General features: G+C 50.6%; 1 protein-coding gene and 1 long non-coding RNA gene across 5 annotated transcripts in view; one reads left to right on the top strand and one right to left on the bottom strand.

Annotated features, from left to right (window-relative positions):
• Positions 1-22,150, top strand: part of LOC138521176 (ubiquitin carboxyl-terminal hydrolase CYLD-like) — a 2,059,174-nt gene that overhangs the window by 149,237 nt on the left and 1,887,787 nt on the right. The gene's annotated exons all lie outside the window — the stretch shown is intronic.
• The window catches only part of LOC138521178 (uncharacterized), a 139,758-nt gene that overhangs the window by 10,407 nt on the left and 107,201 nt on the right, over positions 1-22,150 (bottom strand). The window contains exon 2 of the long non-coding RNA XR_011282960.1: positions 17,967-18,116. This is a non-coding gene — a long non-coding RNA (uncharacterized lncRNA). The remainder of the gene's footprint in view (positions 1-17,966; positions 18,117-22,150) is intronic.

Below are 22,150 nucleotides of genomic sequence, written 5' to 3'. Positions count from 1 at the left end.
GTTCCAGACTGGGGTAAGGAGCCACCTCTTCAAGGGATAGCCTGCATCACCTGCATGTGGGCAACAATGTATAAGTGTAAGTCATCACATCATATGTGACCTTGATCAATGACACCATAGCATGCATTGATTTCCTGATTGCAACCACATTCCCATGCATGAATGGAGACACACGATGTGACTGCTATGTGTGTATTCCTCTTATGGACTGGTGTGCGTGCCATCGACTAGTGGGCGCAGGGGGGGGTCCAGTTCCTTGTGAGTGCTCATGCACTGTTAGTCCACGCCGGTTGTTTCCATGATCTGGCTGATGTCCAGTAATTTGTATGCTTTCATCCTGGCACCGTTGATGTCAGCCTCATGATGATGGCACTATGCAAAACAAATGGTGAAATGCACTTTTGTTGGACCTCTGTGTCAGTGTAGTGGTGCATTAATGTATTTGGCCCTCATGTGACTCCTATGTACGCAGTAATGTGGGACTGTCCTTTCAGTTGATGGCATTTGGTGCTGTGTATTGGCCATAGTAATTGCTTGTAGCTACATTGTGTTGTGGGGGATACGGTCTGATTAGGTACAGTGCACGTGCAAATGGCTATGGAATGGTTGTGACACTGCATCATTTACATGTTAGGGCAGCTTTCATCTTGCATTATGTGGTCAGGTGTCGGGTCCAGTCTGAGCTGCTTTGGGGTATGAGCATGGTCCATTCTCTCAGGCACTCGCAGCCAGGTGAAGTATGCATCTCCCCCCCCCCCATCTCAGCCAGGTGAAGTATGCATCTCTCCCCCCCCATCCCAGCCAGGTGAAATATGCATCTCTACCCCAATCACCTACCCACATCACATTTCCATGGACCTAACCTGCGACTCGCAGAGAAGCCAGGATCTCTGCCCTGCATGTCGCTCCATGTAGCGTGGTATCGTAGAGTTCCGCAGGACCATTGAATCATGGGTTGATCCGGGGTATCGGGCACAGCAATGTGTGATGATCTTATTTGAGTCACATACCATTTGCACGTTGATTGAGTGGTATAATTTACGGTTGCGGTACGCTACCTCCATGGCATGTGGGACCACCAATTCCACATGGGTGCAGTCGATGGCGCCAATGCAACCAGGGATGCCGGCCAGTGAATGGAAACCAACTTTGGTGTTTGAGATCTCCTGGGAAGACCGTGGTAAGTAAATGTGGTCACCTGTGTGCTTCAGGAGCGCATCAAGCACTTGGTTCTGCGTATGTGAGAATAATGGTTGTGATATGCCATGCATGTGCCCCACTGTGTGCTGGTAGGTGCCTGTGGCCAGGAAGTGGAGCACAGACACTACCTTCAGTAGGGTTGGGATGGCGGGCGTGATTCAATCAGGCTGACAGTGTCGTCATGTATCATATCCACAATGGTGGTGATGGTGTCCCGGTCCAGACGATACAGGGTGTGGATCTGCTCAGAGGTTAGGTTGAATGGACTGGCTCGGATGCGAGGGATTGAGGGCTGCCTGCGTGGTGGCACGGCTGCACTGGTGGGGCATGCTGGCCCTGCCTCGCCCTCCTTCTCCTCCTGCGTCTCCTCTGTGCTGCCAGTTGTTGTTGTTGTTGCAGCAGTTTCACAGCAATCGTGTCCTCCAGCCCCGGCATTGCTAGTAGTATTGGAATCATTGTGGAGTTTGACTGGGTGTGGGAAGGGGTGGGGTGTGCTCCTTTTGTGCTGGCCCAGTCTGTATTGCCTCCTCCTGTGCCGATTGTGTGCACCTGTGGCAGTGGGAACACTGCACATGGCCGTTTACGGGTGGTCCGCGATGTCGGAATTAGCTTCATGCCGGTAAGGTACTTTTCAGGCTTCAGTAGGGCGCTGTTTGCATGTCCGCCTGACTTGTGATGTTCCCCTGTTTGCGCCGTGCCAGTATTTGCGGCATGGATGGTCGCATGCCCGCGCTCCTGGCGCTATTAACGGCCCCGTTAATTACGGTGCCGCTAATAGCAGATAATCGTGTCCTAATCGGCCGGAGCGATAAGCGATGCCGGTAATCCTTTACCAGCACCGTTGTACACTTACCACCCGGGTCATAGCAATCCCTGGTGTCGGACTCAGTCTGTGATTAATGAGTGAGCTGCCATGTTAAACATTTGCGCACTTAAAATATTTCATAGTTCACGCGAGTTAGAAGCATATATGTAAAATATAGTGTGTGTGTGTGTGCGCGCGCGCGTTCGCTCTGCAAGATCTTACTCCTTGGTTTGGGGAGGTTTTGGGCCCCTGCAAAGATTACATTTTGCACTAAAACGTAATCTCTGCTGGGGTGCAGAGTTATAGTCTTGAAAGGCCTGAATTTGCAAAGATTTCACATTTGAATAAGACACTCCATCTTTTACACTTAAATCACTAGTAGGCTTAATTTATCCACATATTCACACACTTTGGTTGTCGGGCAAAGCTGGGATTTTAGCCCATAATTTGACCTCGTACTATCCTCCTTCTTACAACCCCTACCGTTGAATTTATTAGAGTGTCTCTTTCAGTTTACTCGTTCTTCAGGTTGTCTAAAAGCCCCCTTTTGCGCTAGTGCCCCCAGAGGGTCATGCACACCCCTGTCCAACTCTGTTTAGGCAAAGGGTCACCAGGCGTTCTAATCACATCCAGGTTTACTTAAAAAATACAAACTGCATGATATGATATATGGCATTTATAACGCGCCTATGCACAAGTGTTTCAAGGCGCGACGAGGCAAGGTAGGGGGCACAGAGGGAAGACGGACAACGATCCTACTTGGCCAGGTGTCATTCAGATTGTGCAAGTGCATGGGAAGGGGAGGGTACAGTGCAGTACGTGGGGGGAAAATAGAATAAATAACAGTAAGTAAAAGTAAGGCCAGCAGGTGGCAAGTGCAGGGGTAAGTGCAGGCATCAGGTGTCAAGTGCTGGTAGTGGTACTGTAAGGATACAGAAAACAGTCCACAAGTGCGGGGGTTGTCAGGAAGGCAGTGCAGGTGTGCGACTGGTGGGGGAGGGGTCCTGGGCACCAAGTTAAGAGGGTGGCCAGGTAACCAGTGCAGTTTCAGCCAGGAAGTCAGCAGGGGAGAGGAGGGGAAAAATCAGAAGCAAAGAGAAAAGTTTTGAGGTGCTTCCGGAACCGAGATGATTCTCCTCAAGTTTCAGGGAGGCTGTTCCAGATGGAGGCCACAGCTGAGTAAAGAGATCTTCCACCAACTCGTTGCTTAGAGAAGCGACTGACCCTGAGGGAGTTGAAGGCGGATTAGCGAAGAGCTCGACATGAGAGATATTTAGGAAGAGAGAGTTGAAGGCATTGAGAACCCAAGCCCCAGAAGGCCTTGTGGACAATGCAGAGGGTTTTGTACTTAATCTTCACAGCCACTGGGAACCAGTGCAGAGATTTCAGTCCTGTAAAGATACGATTCCTGGACTTGAGGCCAAGGACAAGTCTTGCAGTCCTGTTCTGGATGTGTTGCAGAGGGCGGAGAGTAGACTAGCCTAGAGATCCCACGTAACATGTAAATCCTTATAGCGACCTGTTAAGGTAGAAGAATTTGTCTGTGTTCTTAATTTGCACATCCTGACTGGTAAACTATAAGCCCAAAATGCATGGGAATGCAAACCTGCCAGAAATATGTACCTCCTTTGTCCCCACAGTGGTGAAGACGCACCATTAAAGAAGCTGTGTAAAAGTCTGATCGATATGGAGATTTCTTATTAGAAACCTCCAACTCTTTGTTACTCCTGATGCTGAGAACATTTGTGTAGTAACATAAATGCAAGTCTTTTTTTTTTCTTCTACATGTCAGACTAACCGACATCATGCTGTCCAACAAATCTATAAAGGGTGCTTTGCAATGGTATGTTTCTAAAAAGAAACCCCCAATGACACTAACAGTGGTACTATCATAGAGTAATACAATGTACATTTTAATGTTTTTAAACATCCACTCACTTTAATCTCCACCAGCAAGGGTTGAGGCTCTTAATCCGATTAGCAAACACAGGGATGGCTTACAATCCATGCTCTCCAAGGGGGCTGTCCACTGCCGGTGTTCCAGTGTTCGACCTGCAACAGATTTAATTAACCCCTTGGAGGTTTCCTTGCAGGGCCTGCCAGCAGCTCCGATCAATTAGTTGCACAGCAGGAGAATCCAAACAGTGTTTTCTCCAATGCCGGCCCCAGCTGTCAGAAATGTTACTTCAAGTACCGAATCCAAATGGGTCACAGGCAGCCCCCCCAGCCCCCAGGCAGAAGTGCACCTTCTAAGGGGTAATGTCATACACCCCCACACCCATCCTCTGCTTCTTCCTGGTCACAGAGGCGCGATGCCTCTATACTTTTTTTAAAAAAACACTTTATTGGTTTTATTTTTTTTTGATAACGTTACAAAAACCAACAAACATATACCATGCAACTTATAACACATTACATGACTGGCTGCTTGGCACTCTGTATAAGTGTCCTACTTCTCATTTCCCCCGAGTGGGCAGGCGACCCTGCCATTTGAGTTTCTTCTGTCTATGTGGCGGTGCAGCGGTTTCCTTTATCCACCTTCTTGTACTGGGGGGTGCTGCGAGCACCATCCTCTACTGTTCTTCCTCCCTTCCCAGGTCCCCCTCTTCACTGTCCTCTCTTTGTTCGAATAGGTCCTGCATCAGGGAGTTCCACTCCATCATTTTTTGTCCTATTCCCTCTTCTCCTTTCTGCGCTGCCCTCATCCACACCACCGTTTATCATCGCCCATTTCTTGAGATCCACCCACCAAGAGTCTATTCTTGGGCCCTCTTTCGAGTTCCACGCCATCGCTATCCGTCATTTAGCTAATATACGTTTCGAGTGGATTGGGTCCTCCGATGTATTCCATATCTATGACAGATAATGTCCACAGCTGTGCTGCTTCGGAAAATCTTTGGCGTCTGTGTCCTGCGTCGATGACGTCGATGCGCCGTCCCCGAGGACCTCCTCCGAGGGCCGACGTCACCCGATATGATAAGTAGGACGCACGACGCCCATAGCCTCAGTTCCGTTTTTTCAACAAACTTGTTCGCTTTGTGAATCTCGGTACGCCTCGACTCGTTGGAGTTTGCTGTTTTCCATTCTCGGTTTGTTGAACCTGTTCGGTTTGTTGTGAAGACCTGTTTGTGGCGATGTCTTCTTCGTCTTCAACCCCGTGTCCGGGCTTCAAGAAATGCGGGGACTGTGGGTCCAAGATGTCGGTCACGGACTTGCACGACGCCTGCCTCTGGTGCCTCGGGGAGGCCCAAGATATGGACGACTGTGTCGACTGCCAGTCGCTTACGGCAAAGGCCTTGCGGGAACGCAAGAAGAAGCTGTCGGTAGGCCGGGTGTCTAAGCCCCGGAAGTCGAGGTCTGCGGGGCTTTCGGCGGAAGACTCGAGGGGCGACTCTCCGCGTCATCGTCAGAAGTCCAGTGGGTCTCCTTCCAGGAGTCGGTCTCGCCACTCCTCTGCCTCTTCGAGGCATTCCCGGAAGCGCTGGCATAGATCGCCTTCCCCGTCCTCTTCCGAGGACTCCGCCCGTCGGCGGGTCACTTATCCCTCCATGCAAGCGACAACGGAGGAATGGGCTTCCTTCGGGAAGCAGATGCTAGCGATTCTTGAATCGCAGGGCACCGGTCCGTCCGCGCCTCCGAGTGGGGTCGGTCGCCACCGGTCGAGAGACACCGCTCGTACGCCTTCGGGCTCGGGTGGTCGGCACGGCTCACGGGAGAGGTCCCGCTCGGACAAGGGTAGCCGTTCTCGCCATGCCCGTTCCAGGTCCCGGTCCTCGACGCGCTCGAGACCGCGTGATCCTGTGCCGTCTTCGACGAAGACATCGACGCCTGTTGCGCCGAGGTCGTCGACGATTTCTCTCAAGGCTCCGCCTCCGAGGGGGTTGTCAGCGCCTAGGTTGTCGTGAGACACGCTCGGAGCGCCGGCTTCGAGGCCTGTGTCGACGCCACCGATGCTGGCGGAGCTGCAGCTGACGTCTACGCAGATTCGCTCGACGTTGACGCCTTTTCTGTCGATGCCGGCGCCGACTCGTTCGGCGCCCTCGACGCCTTTCGAGGCGGTGGTGTCGGAGGGGCCCGTGGCACTGGGTTTGCCCCTAGAAAGGCTCTGGCTAAGGTCAGGCACTGCTTTGGTCCCCAGAGGTCTTCCTCTCCCCGCCTGGAGTACATTTCAGAGGGTGATGAAGGCTCTGATGGCGGCTTGGTTCCGGTTACGGTTCCCGATGAACTTATCTCGGGCCATAGCAGTTTGATGACCTGCGGCAGTCGCTGCATGATGCCAGTGGACTGGACACCTCTCCGGAGGTGGAGTTTTGTAGGCCGGAGCCTGGCACTCATGCCGAATCTTCATATCGGCGCCTTATGTCTCGGGTCCCCGAGTACTTGGGTTGGTCAGCTCCCCCAGGGGAGTTCGTTCAGGGTGATCTCACGGACATCCTTGATCTCGGTCCCCCCACTGACCCGGTTTTGCCTTTTCATATGGCTCTGCAGAGAAGGGTGGCGGCGGCTTGGACTGCTCCGGAGAGTCTCCCGGCAGTGGGCAAGTCTTTGTCGCGAAAATACCGTCCAGCCAGTAGCGACCCCTGCTACTTGTCTAGGCACCCCACTCAGGAGAGTTTGGTGGTGCAGGCGGCTACGGCCCCGGCAAAGCAGGCGTTGTATCCTACCATCTCTCTGGATAGGGACGATAAACGTTTTGACGGCTGAGCGAAGAAAGTGTTTTCTTCGGGGGGTATGGCGCTTCAGGCGGCCAACTCCATATGTGCCTTGTCTCGTTTCACACACACTCTGTGGAACTGTGTTGAACATATTCCCGAAGGGGACGAACGGGATGGTTTCCTTGCTATGGTTCAGGATGGCAAGGATGCCATGTGTGAAGCCGTTCAGTCGGGTTTGGACTTGGCGGATTGTGTCAGCCGGTCCATGGCGGTGAGCACCGTAATGCGCAGGTTTGCGTGGTTGCGGAAGTCTGGGTTCGCTCCTGATGTGCAGTCCCGGCTCCTCAACATGCCCTTTGACGGTGAAAACCTTTTTGGCAGCAAGGCTGACGAGAGCCTTGAGAGGTTGTAGACCTCCAAAGCTGCAGCGAAGTCGTTGGGCGCTGCAGTTCGCCAACCTCTGCCTTTTCGTCCTAGGGGACAGCAATGGAGGGGAGGTTCCTTTCGCTATTACTCGTCCTTCAGTAAAGCGAGGGGAGCTAGCAGTCAAAGAGGCCATCGTAAGAGTGCCAGAGGTGGAAATAAAGGTACTCGAGGTGCCAAGGCCGCTCGGGCAGTTGCCTCTTAACCCTCAGGCAACGCCGCAGCTGCTACCACTCAGTCATGAGGCCAGGTCCCATGGTTCGCCGGTTGGGGGAAGGCTGGCGCAGCATCTTGTAGAGTGGCAAGCCATTACTTCGGATGTGTGGGTTCTGGAGATCATAACCCACGGCTACTGTCTTCCTTTTTGGCATAGGCCTCACGACAATCCACCAGTGAACCTCTCTTTGAAGAGTCTGGATCCGCTCCTTGCGCAGGAAATTCAAGCCCTGCTGGAGAAAGGCGCCATAGAACCGGGGCCTGTAGCAGAGAGGAACAAGGGATGGTATTCCCCTTATTTTTTGATTTCAAAGAAAGACGGGGGATTGAGACCCATCATGGACTTGCGCGGTTTGAACAAACTCCTCAGGAAGGACAAGTTCAAGATGGTGACTCTTTCTGAAGTCTTCCAGGCCCTTCAACTTCAGGTCTGGTTGGTGTCTCTCGACCTCACGGATGCTTACTTCCATGTGCCGATCCATCCCAAGCACAAGAAGTACCTGAGGTTCGCGGTTGGCGACTCGCACTTTCAGTTTCGGGTCCTGCCGTTCGGATTGACCTCCGCCCCGAGGGTTTTCACCAAGCTCATGGTGGTGGTGGCAGCGCATCTCAGGAAAGGGGGGGATTCACGTCTACCCCTACCTGGACGATTGGTTGATCAGGGGGAGCTCTGCCGAGCAAGTCCTGGATCATCTGTCCGTCACCTGCCACTCCCTTCACAGGCTGGGCTTCACCCTCAATTTAAAAAAGTCCCATCTGACACCAATGCAGCGGCTCCAGTACATCGGAGCAGTGCTCGACACGTCCCTGGGGCAGTGTTTTCCTCCTCAGGTGAGGGCTCTTCACATTCAGCAGATGGTGCACAAGTTTCATTTTGCCCAGGATCTCCCAGCGTCCGAGTTCTTGAGACTGCTCGGCCTCATGGAATCCTACATTCTTCTAGTGCCAGAGGCTTGTCTGCGGATGAGATCTTTGCAGTGGGTACTCAAGTTCCAGTGGTCTCAGTCCTCCGGCAGGCTGTCGGACCCTGTTCAGGTGCCGCCCTCGGTGGCCCGGGTCCTTCTGTGGTGGGACGTCGAGAGCAATCTGATGAAGGGGGCCCCATTTTGACTGCCCTGGCCGGAAGTGACGATCGTGACGGACGCATCCCTCACAGGATGGGGAGCTCATGCCAACGAGTTGACAGTCAGCGGTCGTTGGTCTCCGTCGGAGTCCAGACTCCATATCAATCTGTTGGAGCTGAGGGCAGTCAGGCTAGCCCTGAAGGCTTTTCTGCCGACTGTGCGCAGAAAGAGTGTCCTGATTCTAACAGACAACACGGTGGCCATGCACTACCTCAACAAAAAGGGGGGGCAGGGTCACTTCCGCTGTGCAGGGAGGTGATGCAGCTCAAATTCTGGGCCATCCAGCAGGAAGTTTCGATCTTGGCTGTTCATCTGGCCGGAGATGACAACGAGACGGCGGACGCTCTGAGCAGGCAGAGCTCGATCTCTCATGAGTGGGAGCTGGCTCAGGAGATTCTCCTGGAGATCTTTGCCCTTTGGGGGACCCCTCAAGTGGATCTCTTCGCCTCCAGTGTCAACCGGAATTGTGAAAGGTTTTGCTCGCAGGAATTTCCTCCAAAAGGAGCCTTAGGAGACGCGTTCGTGGTGGAGTGGTCATTCCCACTGCCGTACGCGTTTCCTCCAGTCCCCGTCATCCCGCAAGTGCTGCGGAGGTTACAGAGGTTCGGTTCCCGGATGATCCTCATTGCTCCGGCGTGGGCCCGGAGGACGTGGTACCCGGACCTTCTAGACTTGTCCATCTGCCCTCCACGTCGTCTTCCCTACCGAGACGATCTGTTCTCACGGGAGGGGGGTCAGGTTCTCCATCCAGAGGTCAGATCCCTCAAACTTCACGCTTGGCTTCTGAAAGGTGGAGGTATAAGGATTGGGACCTCCCTGAAGACGTGATGGAGGTGTTGCTCTCGGCCAGACGGCCGGCAACTAAGTCTCTGCACCATTGCAGTTGGAGAAAGTTTTGCGACTGGTGCAGAGTTCAGAATGTGGATCCTTTTGAATGTGACATTCCCATGGTTCTGTCTTTTTTGCTTTCTTTGGCCCACAGGGGCTTGCAAGTGGGGACCATTAAAAGTTACCTGGCAGCGCTGTCCATATTTAAGCGCTCGTCTGAAGAGTGTTCCTATTTTAAAATTCCTTTAATTTCGCAGTTCTTGAAAGGGCTCACTAATGTGTTCCCTCCGTCACCTTTTCTGGTGCCAGGTTGGGATTTGAACCTTGTTCTTAAGTTTCTTATGGGTGCTCCGTTTGAGCCTTTACATTCTTGCCCTTTGAGGCTGTTAACTCTGAAAACTGTGTTTTTGGTTGCGGTTACTTCCGCTCGCAGAGTAAGTGAGTTACAGGCACTTTCAGTTAAGCCACCCTTCACTGTGTTTCATAAGGACAGGGTTGTCCTTAGAGTTCGTCCTTCTTTTCTTCCGAAGGTGGTTTCGGAATTTCATTTGAGCCAGAAGGTTGTTCTTCCGGCGTTCTATCCTCCTCCAAATCCTGGTAAGGAAGAGAGGCTCCATAGGCTTGATCCTAGGAGAGAGTTGAGCTTTTATATTTCGCGCATGTCCCGGGTCAGAGTGGACGATCAACTTTTCATTGGTTACGCTGGAAAGCGTTTGGGACAAGCTGTGACGAAACAGACTTTCTCGTTGGATTATTTTAGCTATCTCCGAGTGTTACCGCTTGGCGGGTAAGGATCCTCCGGCTGGCTTGCGGGCCCATTCTACCAGGGGAGTGGCTGTGTCTACTGCTCTGCAGAGGGGAGTTCCTATTCGTCACATCTGTGATGCAGCCACCTGGGCTTCAGTACATACTTTTGTACGTCACTACTCCCTCGATTCCATCAGAGGGCAAGATCTGGCCTTTGGCAAGGCAGTTCTCTATTCCGCAATTTGATTGGGCATGCTAAATTTGTATTCTAAATTCTTTCCCACCTCCTTGCTTGGTACTGCTTTGGGAGTCTTTCATAGATATGGAATACGTCGGAGGACCCAATCCCCTCGAAGAACAAGTTACTTTCTTACCTGGTAACGTTCTTTCGATGGGATGGTCCGACGATGTATTCCATATCGCTCCCTCCCTGCCTTCCCCGCTACAGAATTTCTTTTGCGATTGCAGCTTGCGTTACGCAAGGCCTTGTGTGTCTGACTGGCAGAAAACTGGTGGCACACGTTCTGGGAAAAAACTATAACTGAGGCTATGGGCGTCGTGCGTCCTACTAATCACATCGGGTGACGTCGGCTGTCGGAGGAGGTCCTCGGGGACGGCGCATCGAAGCCATCGACGCAGGACGCAGACGCCAAAGATTTTCCGAAGCAGCACAGCTGTGGACATTATCTGTCATAGATATGGAATACGTTGTCGGACCATCCCATCGAAAGAACGTTACCAGGTAAGAAAGTAACTTGTTCATTAAGTCTTTCATTTTTGCGAGGTGCAACCTATGTCTGCCTCCTCTAGGGAAGAGGCCCAGTAGGTATAGTTTAGGGTTCCCTACTTGTATTTAGAGTCCGCTTCCGGCCACCTTGCTTCTGACTCCATCCCAAAAGACCTGTATCACCGAGCATGTCCACAACATGTGCACCATGCCCGCTTGCTCCTCCGGACAGCGGGGGCATGTGCGGGGTTCTCCCAGCTTCATTAAATTCATCCTTTTGGGTGTTAAGTACGCTCTCTGTGTGACATATAATTGTGCTTGCCTGAACCTTGCGTTCCTTGATACTTTCTTGGGATATTTCAATGCTCTGGTCCACTCCTGATCGGTAAGGGGTCGTCCGAGTTCTTCCTCCCAGCTTCCTCTCGTGTGTGGCGCCTGTGAGGTATTAGATTTTAACAGCTGTTCATATAGCCTTGAAGTTGTGTGTCCACCTTCTGCTATATCGTACCATACATCTAACTCCCCTTCTTCATCCTCTTGTTCTGGCCACTCAGGCCGCCTCTTTTTAATTGTCAGTATCATCCTATTATATAGGATGAATTGGCCTTCATATATATCAAAACTCTCCACCATGTCCCATGTCTTGAAACTCTGCACACTGTTCTTCTATCCTCAGATCTCCTATTTGTGCCACCCCTTTGGCTTCCCATTGGGATCTGTATGTTGCAAGCATGTTCCGATCTGTACCCAATAGCCCGGCTAATGGGATCTGTGACGAGCAAGGGTCCATCGCCTTCTGGAGTGTCCACGCCCTCGCCCACAGTTTTGTCGCAAGCCTGAGCATGCTTGGTAAGGTCTTGCGTAGGGATTCGTCTAGCCATGGGATTTCTCTTAGGTAGTATGATTTCAGTGCCGGTTGGAAGAGTGTTTTATCTATTGCTTCATCCTCCCCCAGCCATTTGACCACAAATTGAAGTTGCCCTGCTAGGTAGTATCTTTCGTAATCAGGTAACTTGATACCCCCTGCTTCGTACTGTCTTTCTAAAGTTGTCATGGCGATCTTGCACCTCCCCCCGCCCACAGGAACCTGTGCGCCATCGTGTCAAATTTTCTGAAAAAGGCTCTGGGTATGGCGTGCGGGATGTTTGTGAAATAATATAGCAACCTTGGTAGTACTACCATCTTCAAGATGGCTGCCCTTCCCATCATCCCCATAGGGAGTGTCTCCCAGAAGCTTATGGCCTTTTGTATTTTGTCTAATGCTACTATTGTATTACGTTCATGTGATTCTATAGTGCTATGGTGTATCTCTATTCCTAATATCTAAAGGAGTGCGGTGTCCATGTCAGACCCATGTCGGGGAGTTTGTCTCGGGGAACTTGTCGGAGGTCAGCCAGGGGGAAAAGGATCGACTTCTCTTTATTAATGGCTATCCCTGAGAGTCTGGTGTATGCGTTTGCTGCTTCCAGGAGGCAGGGCAGGTTAATACGTGGGTTTTCTACGAAGAGCAGGATATCATCTGCATATATCGAGATTTGATGTACAACTCCGTCTGTCTATTCCTGTGTCTCCGTATTCTGCCCTAAGGAAAACCGCCCATGGCTCCAAGGCTAATATATATAACGTTGGGGACATGGGCAGCCCTGTTTGGTGCCCCTGTATATTCTCCAAGCTTTTGAGATGTGCCTTCCTGTCTTTACTCTGGCTCTGGGATCCTTGTAAATTAGCCTGATCCATCTAAGGAACCCTTCCCCAATGCCGAAATGGGCCAAAACACTTAGCAGCCACTTCCAGCTAACTGAATCGAATGCTTTGACGGCGTCTAGTGACACCACCGCGCACTCGCCCTGTCTCTGGTTTGTCTGCTCTATAACATGATGTAATCTGCGAAGGTTCCATGACGTATTGCGCCCTGGGACTTACTCCGTTTGATCTGAGTGGATCAATGTGGGTATCACTATTTTCAAGCGGTTTGCTAAGACCGCCGTGAGTATTTTGGTGTCTTGGTTGATGAGGGAGATTGGTCTATACGAGGCACATTTCCTTGGGGATTTCCCGGGTTTAAGGATCGGTAGAATCGTCGTTTCCGACATGCTATTTGGTAGATGTATGTTCTCATAGGCCTCCAGGTATGTCTCTAATAGTTTCGGGGCAATGGTGTTCTTGTATACCTTGTAAAATTCTCCCGGGAGTCCGTCAGGACCCGGGGCCTTAGCCGAGGGGAGGTCGGAAATCACTGTTTCAATTTCATCTAATGTGATGGGGGCATCTAATGATTGGGCCTGTTCTTCCGTTAACTTTGGTAACCTTATCTCGGCCAGGGCGTCCGGAATGTCTTCCGGTTCCACTTCCGGATTAGGAGCATAAAGCGTTTCATAAAAGCCGGCGAAAAGGTTGTTTATATTTTCTTGACTTCTAACCTCTGTCCCTGTTTCGTCTTCCAGTACCACTATGGGGTCCCTTTTGTTTTCTTGCTTCGTGAGCCATGCTAGGAGTCTGCTGGGTTTATCCCCTTCTGCGTGCAGTCTCTGTAGGTATTTCCCATAATTTAGCTTCCCCAATTTCTCCCAGTGTTCCATACATCTTATTCTTAACGTCAGCAATTCCCTGGGTTCCCCGCCCGCCTTTTCTGGCCTTTTTTCCTCCTTTGTTATTTCTCTTTCTATTTTATACAGTTCCTCCATGGCTGCCCCTTTTAGCCCTCCTGTTTTCCCAATCGCCGCCCCCCCTTTATCACTACCTTAAACGCGCCCCAGAGTGTGGCGTTACTTCCTACACTTCCCTCATTGTGTTCAAAGTATTATTCTATTACCTCTTGTAGGTGTGCTTCCAATTCGCTCTCCTCCAGCGCCTCCGCTCGGAGGCGCCATGTTGGTATTGGGGTTTTTCTATGGGTATACGCCCATGTTGCCATTATCGGGGCATGATCCGATAGTGTTTGTGCTTTAATGTCAATTCCTGTGAATTCTATTAAGGATTCAGCGCCTGTGAACAGGTAATCAATCCGTGTGAATACCCCGTGGGGCATACTATAGTGAGTGTACCCCTTCCCTCCTCCGTGTACCTACCTCCAGACGCCCACCAGCTGCAGTTGTGTGAGTGTTCTATGAGGTTCCTTGGCTGGAGGCGCCGGACTCCTGTACTTGTCATCTGATCTGTCGAGGAGTGGGTCTAAGGTACAATTGAAGTCTCCTGCCCAGATGAGTGTGGCGTCTCTGTATTGAGCCACTCTGGGTGCCGCTTTCTTGAAGAACTCGGTTGCTTCGTGGTTCGGAGCGTAAGTATTGATCAGACATACTTCTTTGTTTTCTAGCATTCCGTGTACCAGCACTAGCCTCCCCTCCAAGTCCGTTTCTTGCTTCATGAGCAGGAACGGCACTCCCGGTGCAATTCATGTTAGTGTCCCTCTTGCATAATTCGAGTATGTACTGCTATATACTTGTCCTCCCCATTTCTTTGCCATCTTGGCCTGCTTTTCCGATGTTAAGTGAGTCTATTGGAGCATTGCTATTTTGACATTCATCCTGTTTAGCCAGGCGTATACTCTGAGTCTCTTGACATAAGCATTGAGTCCCCGCACATTCCAAGTTGCTATTTTTATCTCGTCAGGGTTCATATATGCATTGATTCTTTCAGCTCCGTTGTCCCATAGCCTTCAGTTCGTTCGTTGCCCTGCTTCCTGCCAAGTTATCTCCTCCTTCGCCTCTAGGGTGGTCCGCATGCTTTGCTGTTGTGTGATTTCTCGATCTCCACCCACTCGGGACATGCTGTAGTTGCTTGAGTCATCCCATCCGTCGATGGTGCTGTGTGCCAGTCGGCCATGTCTAATATCAACCAACAAATAAACCGTAACTTTCTTAACCCAAACTTCAACCTTTAAACTAACGCCCAGCCACCCTCCCCCCGCTCGGGCTTCGCCGCTTTTCTTGTCATGCTCCTTTGGACAAAGCAGACTCGCCGCAGCGTGATACCTTTGAACTGGCATCCAAACTTGCGTTGCACTCTTCTTAGGGGCTTGGCCTTTCCCCCTCCGCCGGCGCTTCTGAGTGGAGCTAGTCGCTCCTTTCCATCTGTCTGCACTCTCCGAACTCCCATTGTATATTCAATGTTTTTTTTGGCGTCATTATTCCTAGTTGGCTGCGGATCCCTTCACCGGGATCAGCCCCTTCCGTTATTGGCATCCCTCTGTGTCAGCTGGGGGATCCCCTGCGCGTCCATCCATGCTTGAGCTTCCTCCGTAGATTCGAAAAAATAAGATTTCCCTTTATATATCACCTTTGGTTTGGCCGGAAAAAGGAGCATGTATCTTATCTCCGCTCTTTTGAGGCGTTCTTTTGTAGGGCCAAACTGGGCTCTTTGTTTCTGGACGGTGGCAGTATAGTCCGGATATATTGTGATCCTGGAGGAATTTCTGATGATCTCTCCACCTCCCCTCGAGAATGCCAGTATCCTTTCTCTGTCTTTAAAGTTCATTATCCTGGCGATCATTGCTCTTGGTGGGGCCCCGGGCCGAGGCCTCCTAGATAGTGCCCTGTGTGCTCGTTCCACCACAAAGCCCTGGGATAACGACCCCGCTCCGATTTCCTGAAGGAGTATATTTTCTACATATTCTGTGGGGTCGTTCCCCTCTTCGCCCGCCGGAACTCCAATTATGCGGACGTTGTTCCTCCTGGCCCTGCCTTCCGCATCCTCTGCCCTCCGCTCTAGGAGCCTGACTTTCTGCAGCACTTCTGACATTTCTGTCCTTGTAACCATGAGATCTGCTGTATTTTATTGTAACTGCTGCTCTGTTGTCGACACCCTGTCCGTCAAGTTCCTGGCATCCTGCCGAAGGAGGCCCACTTCCACCATGACTGTGTCCAGTTTCTGTTCCAGGGATGCTTTCAGGACACCTATAGCCATGTCCATTTTGTTTTCGAGACACGTCTTTAGGGAAGCAATTGCCTCCAGGACCTCTCCGTTTGTCCCGTTGGCTAGTTGGTGTGGGGCGCTCGCCTCCGCCGCCACCACGTCCTGTACGTTTGGTTGCTTGTTCCCAGGTGCTGTAGTGAAAGTGTCCATGGTAGCTTGTTTAGTTTTCACTTCTGTTTTCTTGTTAGTATGCATTGTTTGTATATGGGCATTTAGGTATGGCTCTGCTCCCGTCCCTTTCACCCGTGATCTGCTCTCAATTCGAAATCGCTGTTATTTTATCTGGGGTTTAGCTTCCCCCGAGGGGCGAGCTCTTCCGCCGGGTTTCTATCAGCCGTGGCAGCCGGATTGGCGGGTGAGGCGGTCCTGTTCGTCACTTACGCCGTTAGGATGGAGGTTGCAGGAACAGATTTTGCCCGTTCTTCCCGGGGGGGTTGTATAGTCTCGTATGCAATCTCGTGTCATGGGTGGGGAACAGCTGCCTCCCGCCCGCTGCCACCAGGTGGTTTATTGTCCCCCAGGGCCCTGTTTGTGACTAGCAGGGGGCCGCAGCACACGGGCACGCCACCCCAAGACAGGCGCTCCGGGCGATCCGGATCTCCGAGTACCTGCAATCCCGATTTGTTCTCCTCGGTCGGGCGTCTTCCCTCCGCCTCCTTCCACCGGAGGCGAGACCGCGGCCCAGGGCGGGCTCCGCTCCTCGCTGTGTCGTCGGTGCGCTCCTCGTCCGCCGCCTCTCCTCCGGGGCCCGCCAGCCGGCAAGTCCGCGGCGGCCGCGAGGTGCAGGAGGCCGTGCCCAGGCTCGGGGGCGGTCTGCGGGGCTCACTCCTTGCCGCCTCTGTTGCTTCAAGCGCTCAGTTGGTTCCTGGACGTCAGGGGTGACAGCGATGGCCCGTCCGAGCCCGCTCATCCCGGGGGCACCGCCATGTCGTTTGTGTGTTCCTCGGTCACCGCCTCTCCACCAGCCCGCCTAGGCCCGTCAGCCTGCGGGTCGGCGACGGCTGCAATGTGCAGGCCCGCGGTCGGACCCGGGCCCAAAGTCTGCAGGGCTCGCCCCGCCGCCTCTGTTGTCTCAGGCGCTCGGTCAGCTTCTGGGGTGATGGAGATGGCCCGCCCGGTCTTACGCGCCTCAGGGAGCCCTCGGCGCCATCTTGGAGGACGCAGGGGGGTCCAGCAAAACAGCCGCTACCACAGTTTCCCTGGTCTGTTTTCTCTCCGGGAGGGCACCGGAGGGTAGGAAAATGGTTCCGCCAACTTTATTTGTGCTGCTTGTCGTCGGATAAGTCTATGTCCGCCGTTACAGGATCATTTACAAGATCTCAAACGGGAGCTGCATGGATTCGCGTCTTCACTCCATGCGTGTTGGCTATCCTATCGCGATGCCGCTATACTTGTCCACAAACCCCAGATATCCTGTTGCTTGCTCTGCTGAAAAAGCATGAGTGGCAGCATAGGTTGTAAAATAGCTGGCTTCACTGTAGCAGAAAATAAAATGAGCCCGGTCACCCACGGATGACTATAGATGAGCAACAATGTGTGTATTTCTGGTGTTGGGAATCCTCTCATAGAGAGATAACTCATCAGAGCTAAAAATACAAGACCTTCTTATCAGTACCCACATGTTTTCTCTGCTAACGTCTGCAAAATGCAGAAATACCAGCACATACATTGAGCCAGTCCCTTCCTGTCATTCCAGATGCTATGAGTCACTGTATTGCATCAGCTGGTTCTGCTCTTCGTAACGCAAGCCCCACCATTGCCCACACAGTAGCTCCAGTCATCCGATATCTGTGTGGCACCAACAGATGTGTTCAGTCATTTGTATTTGTCCGCTGAAAGGCCGGTTGGTCTTTAGCAGCTCTGGGTACCTGTAAACAGTTTGGAGGCATCTGGGAGGGCTGGTGTAGAATCAACAAGGTATCATAAAACAGGTTAGTGCCTCTCACCAGCCCTTTCCTATACAGCCATTCATTGCCAAAGCTGATGGTCTGGGCATTTGTGTTGACAATGGGAAAACACGTTTTGCGTATAAAGAAAATTCAAATTTATGAGGTTATTTCTGGCCGCCATCCAATGTGAAACATCCATTTATACTAAATATATAAATGTATATAATTCATATTTCATTGATATCATTGATGTTACTGCTTGATAAAGCAAACTCAACTGTATCATATACTCGCAAAAGTACCCGTTCTCCAAACGGGTTCTGTAGCTAGACATAACACTGATCCTTTAGGTCGCTGTTCCGATTCGCTCATCGCTCGATTGCGTTTTGCACCCTGAAGTGAACTGCATTGAGTATGGGTGCGTGTGGCTGGCTGACCTACCTCCGAGCAGACGTTGGGAGGAGGCGAGAGTTGATGTGCTGCTGCATACTGGTTCCTTCTGTGCACTCTCCCCACCTGTCGCCTCACCCTGGTGTGGTGCAGTTGTTGCAGTGCAAATATCTTGGACCCCGTGCATCCTAGGGCCTGGACCTAAAACAATGCATAAATTAGTTTTCAAAAATTGATAAGCAGACTTTGCTAATTACATTTTTCTTGATTAGCAAACAAACCCATTTGATTAGCAATGTTGTACTAATATCTTTAGTGTCACCAAAAGTTATTTGTACCCAAGACATAAAATGAGCAACAATACATCAGTCTTGTGTATCGCCAAAGTAAGACATTAGTGAGAGGAAACGGCCTTGTGAATACTTTAAAATTCTGCTAAACCTCCTGGTCGAGTAACTTGGTTTACCCACTCAACCTAATAGACATGCAATCGACCCATATGCACTCGACCCATTGCAACGGATTACAACAAATTTTAAATGGGCTTTCTGTAAAATGGTGCACAGCGCCACAAACCCACTTTGTTTGGCACACTGCTGCCACCCAGAGGCCAGTCATGCACAGTGAAACCTTTGTGACATTTACTGAAAAGTAAAAGTTAAATTAAAGTTTAAAACATCTACTGCAAATGGTACTCGCCCTTCATCAAATCTACTCGACTATTTGAGTGGGTGAAAAGACTTTGCCAGCCCTGAATGAATGTCTGTAAAATATACAAGGTTAACTGCATGAATGGACACAGATGAATACATTTGATAAAAAGGCTCTGAAAACAGTTTCTCCAGCTCTCTCCTGCAGGTGCTAAAACAAAATGTAATCCTAATTTTAGAGCAAAGCGAGCTCCGGAGACTAACCACAGTGTATGGTAGTGCAGTAGATCTGTTGTTTTTTTTAAAACTGGGTGGAACTATTGATCACTACTTTTTATAAACATCTAGTTGGCTTTGTGTATTCATTATGTAAGAGGAATGAAAGTAAGACACTAAGCAGAGTGGGTGGCGTAGCAGGCAGAGAACTGGGAAAACTAGGGGGAATATTGTAGTTTGCAGTTTGTGGCCATCTCACTTTTAGGGTAGCTGGTATAAAGCAACAGGATGACAAGATAGAATGTCAAGGAGCATGGGATTGTTGAGCACCAGTTCCACAGAAGCATGCAACTAACAAGTTGGATAACTAGGTTTGCCTTTCAAAAGCACGTGTAATCATGTACATTTACAAAAGTGTTCACTCGTTTAGTTTAGTTTAATCATTTGTATTGCGCACCAGACCCGAAGGTATGAGGGCGCATGAGCAGCATGGTTATTCAAAGCTCGGTTACTGGTTGTTTATACATTACATTACAGTATTACAGTGTGACAATAGATGTGTCAGTCTTTCAAGAAGGCTATAATACAATACAAATATTTATAACATTTACAAATAAACATACATTACAGGGTTGCGGCAGTGTGGTGTTAGAGGTTAGAAGCATTTGAGATCCTTGTTCTTTATCCACTGGATATAGTTACGTCTAAAGTGTGTGTAGGTTTGGGGTGTCCTGAGGGATGGTGGTAGGGCGTTCCAGTGTTGGGGTGCTTTCACCTGGAAGCTGTTGCCGCCCATTTTGGCGCGTTTGAACCTGGGAACTATGAGCAGGTTTGCGTTGGAGTTCTGGTAGGTCTGTTGGGGGTGTATTTGCATATTCTGTCTACCAGGTAGCGTGGGGCAGCGTTGTTCAGGCATTTGTGAGTTAGTGATGCTACTTTCAGCAGGATTTTGTCTGAAGTGTTGAGCCAGTTATGGGATTTCCTGATGCTGGAAATGTGTTCTCTTCTGGGAATGTTAAGTGCTGCTCTGAGAGCATTGTTTTGTAGCGTCTGAATTTTGTTGGTAATTTGCTTGCTGCTCCTACGTAGAGGGCGTTACAGTAGTCCAGTTTAGATAATACTAAGGCTTTGGCTAGTGTAATGCAGCTCTGGGTGGATAAGAAGGGTTTGGCTGCTCTTATAAGCTTACATGTGTAGGCCGTGGAGGAAGCCATAGAGCTAACCTGTTTGTGGAAGGTTAGGGAGGAGTCGAGATATATTCCTAAAGTTTTCACTTCTTTAGCTACTTTGATCGGGTTCCCTTCTATGATGAAGTTGGTGTAGTTGTGGTCTAGTTTGGTGAGATTTTAGGTGGAACCAAGGATGATGAGTTCAGTCTTGTCATCATTCAGGCATAGACTGTGCGAAGCCATCCATGCCTGAATGATGTTGTACACCTTGTTCACCAAGGCCAAATCCTGGTTGTAATCTCCCGTCAGTGGGACGAGGATCTGTGTATCATCGGCGTAATTGGTGTAGGTGATACCCAGGCCATCTAGATCGTCAAACAGGGGCTTCGTAAACACGTTGTACAGAGTAGGGGAGACGCAGGAGCCCTGTGGGACTCCGCATGTGATGGGGGGTGGGGTCGGCAGCGGCAGAGGTGGAGAAGACACGCATGGATCTGTTGCTGAGGAATGACTCGATCCAGCCGATGGCTTCTTGGGAGAAGTGGGCCGCTGAGTCCAAATGATTGCATAGGATTTTGTGGTCAACTAGATCAAACGCCGCAGAGAGGTCTACTAAGAGTAGTAGTGCAGTTTTCCCGTTGTCTCTAAGGGAGTCTATTTGGGCTCTCAGATCAATGAGGGCCGTTTCAGTCTCATGTTGGGGTCTGAAGCCTGATTGTCGCATACCTAGGAGGTGGTTTATTTCAAGGTGTTTTTGGATTTGTTGGTATGCTGTTTTGTCTAGAATCTTGAGCAGGAATGGGACGGTGGTAATGGGTCTGTAGTTGGTCGGGATGGAAGGGTCAAGGGAAGGTTTTTTAAGGAGGGGGAGGACCCAAGACTCTTTGAGGTTGCTGGGGACTGTTCCTGAGGAGAATGATGCGTTGATGAGTCTGGTGATGAATGGCGAGAGGTCTCTTGCCGCATCTTTAATGATTTGTGGGGGGGCAGAGGTCGCCCTTACAGTTAGATGATTTAAGGCTGAGAATGATTTTTTCCACTTCGAGAGTAGAGACTTTGGAGAAGCTGAAGCGAGTGATGTTGGGTGTAGGGTATGTGAGTGGAGGGCTCGGTGGGGTGTTAGTGGGGTTAGTTGGAGTGGTGAGGGAGTCTTTCTTGTTTTTAATTTTGGTTTGAAGACCTGTGACTTTGTTGTTTAGTGCATTTTGGACGCTAGTGCACCATTGTTTATTCTTCACGCAGTTATCTGGGATTAACACTGGTGTTTCCAATTCTCTGTGAACAGCTCTTTGGTACTGGAGTAGGATTTTGCAATTCTCTGGTTATAGGATTCTTGTTTGGCCGCTATGATTTCTTTTTTGTAATTGGCCGTTATTTTATTGAGCAGTAACTTGTTGTGGTCTGTGGGAGACTGTCTCCAGACTTGTTCCAATTTGTGTTTTTCCAATCGAAGCGCTTTAAGGTGGCTGGAGAACCATTGGTTGAGGTGCTTTTTAGGTTTGCATTTTCTTAGTTTTAATGGCGCAATGGCGTCTAAGGCTGTGCGCATGGTATTGTTATAGCCTTTTACGAGGTCGTAGGGGTTGGAAGCAGGGAGTTGGTTGAGCGCAGGGAGGATAAGAGGGATCAGTTTTTCCACTGTAATGTTTTTCTTGCTTCTCGTGGGAATGGCTGCGGCTAGCGCCATGTTGGTTGTGGGGCTCGGAGAAGGAGAGGAGATGATGGTCAGACCAGGATTGAGGAGAGTTATTGGTGATAAATGCGGCGCAGTTGTAGTCTGCAACCCAGTCAAGGATTCACCCTTTATTATGGGTGGGGCCAGATACTTTTTGTGTGAAGCCTAGTTCAGACAAAGTGTTATTGATGAGGGTGGCCTGGTGGTCTTTGGGGTCTTTGTAACCTAGGTTGAAATCTCCTAGGAGGAGGCATTGTGATGAGTTTTTAGGTTGTCGGTGAGGGTGGCACTTAGGTCTTCCTCAAAAGATCCCAGGGGTCCGGGCGGTCTGTAGAGTAGGTGAATGGATATCGTTTGGGAGTTAGCAGTGGGCAGCTTCGCTGTAAGTGATTCGCATGAAGGGAGGTGTGTGGCGGAATCGAGCCTGATGTTAAGGTGGGTTTTGGCAATGATGGCCAGGCCTCCGCCTCTGGATTCCTTTCTATCCGCTCGGATGATGGTGTAGTCGTTGGGGATGGCTAGCGA

The sequence above is a fragment of the Ambystoma mexicanum genome, chromosome 13, assembly GCF_040938575.1.
Source record: "Ambystoma mexicanum isolate Mex_15411 chromosome 13, UKY_AmexF1_1, whole genome shotgun sequence".
In the NCBI taxonomy this organism is placed as follows: Eukaryota; Metazoa; Chordata; class Amphibia; order Caudata; family Ambystomatidae; genus Ambystoma; species Ambystoma mexicanum.
The sequence above is the reverse complement of the archived record's forward strand: the minus strand, read 5'-3'. Positions and strand labels throughout refer to the sequence as shown.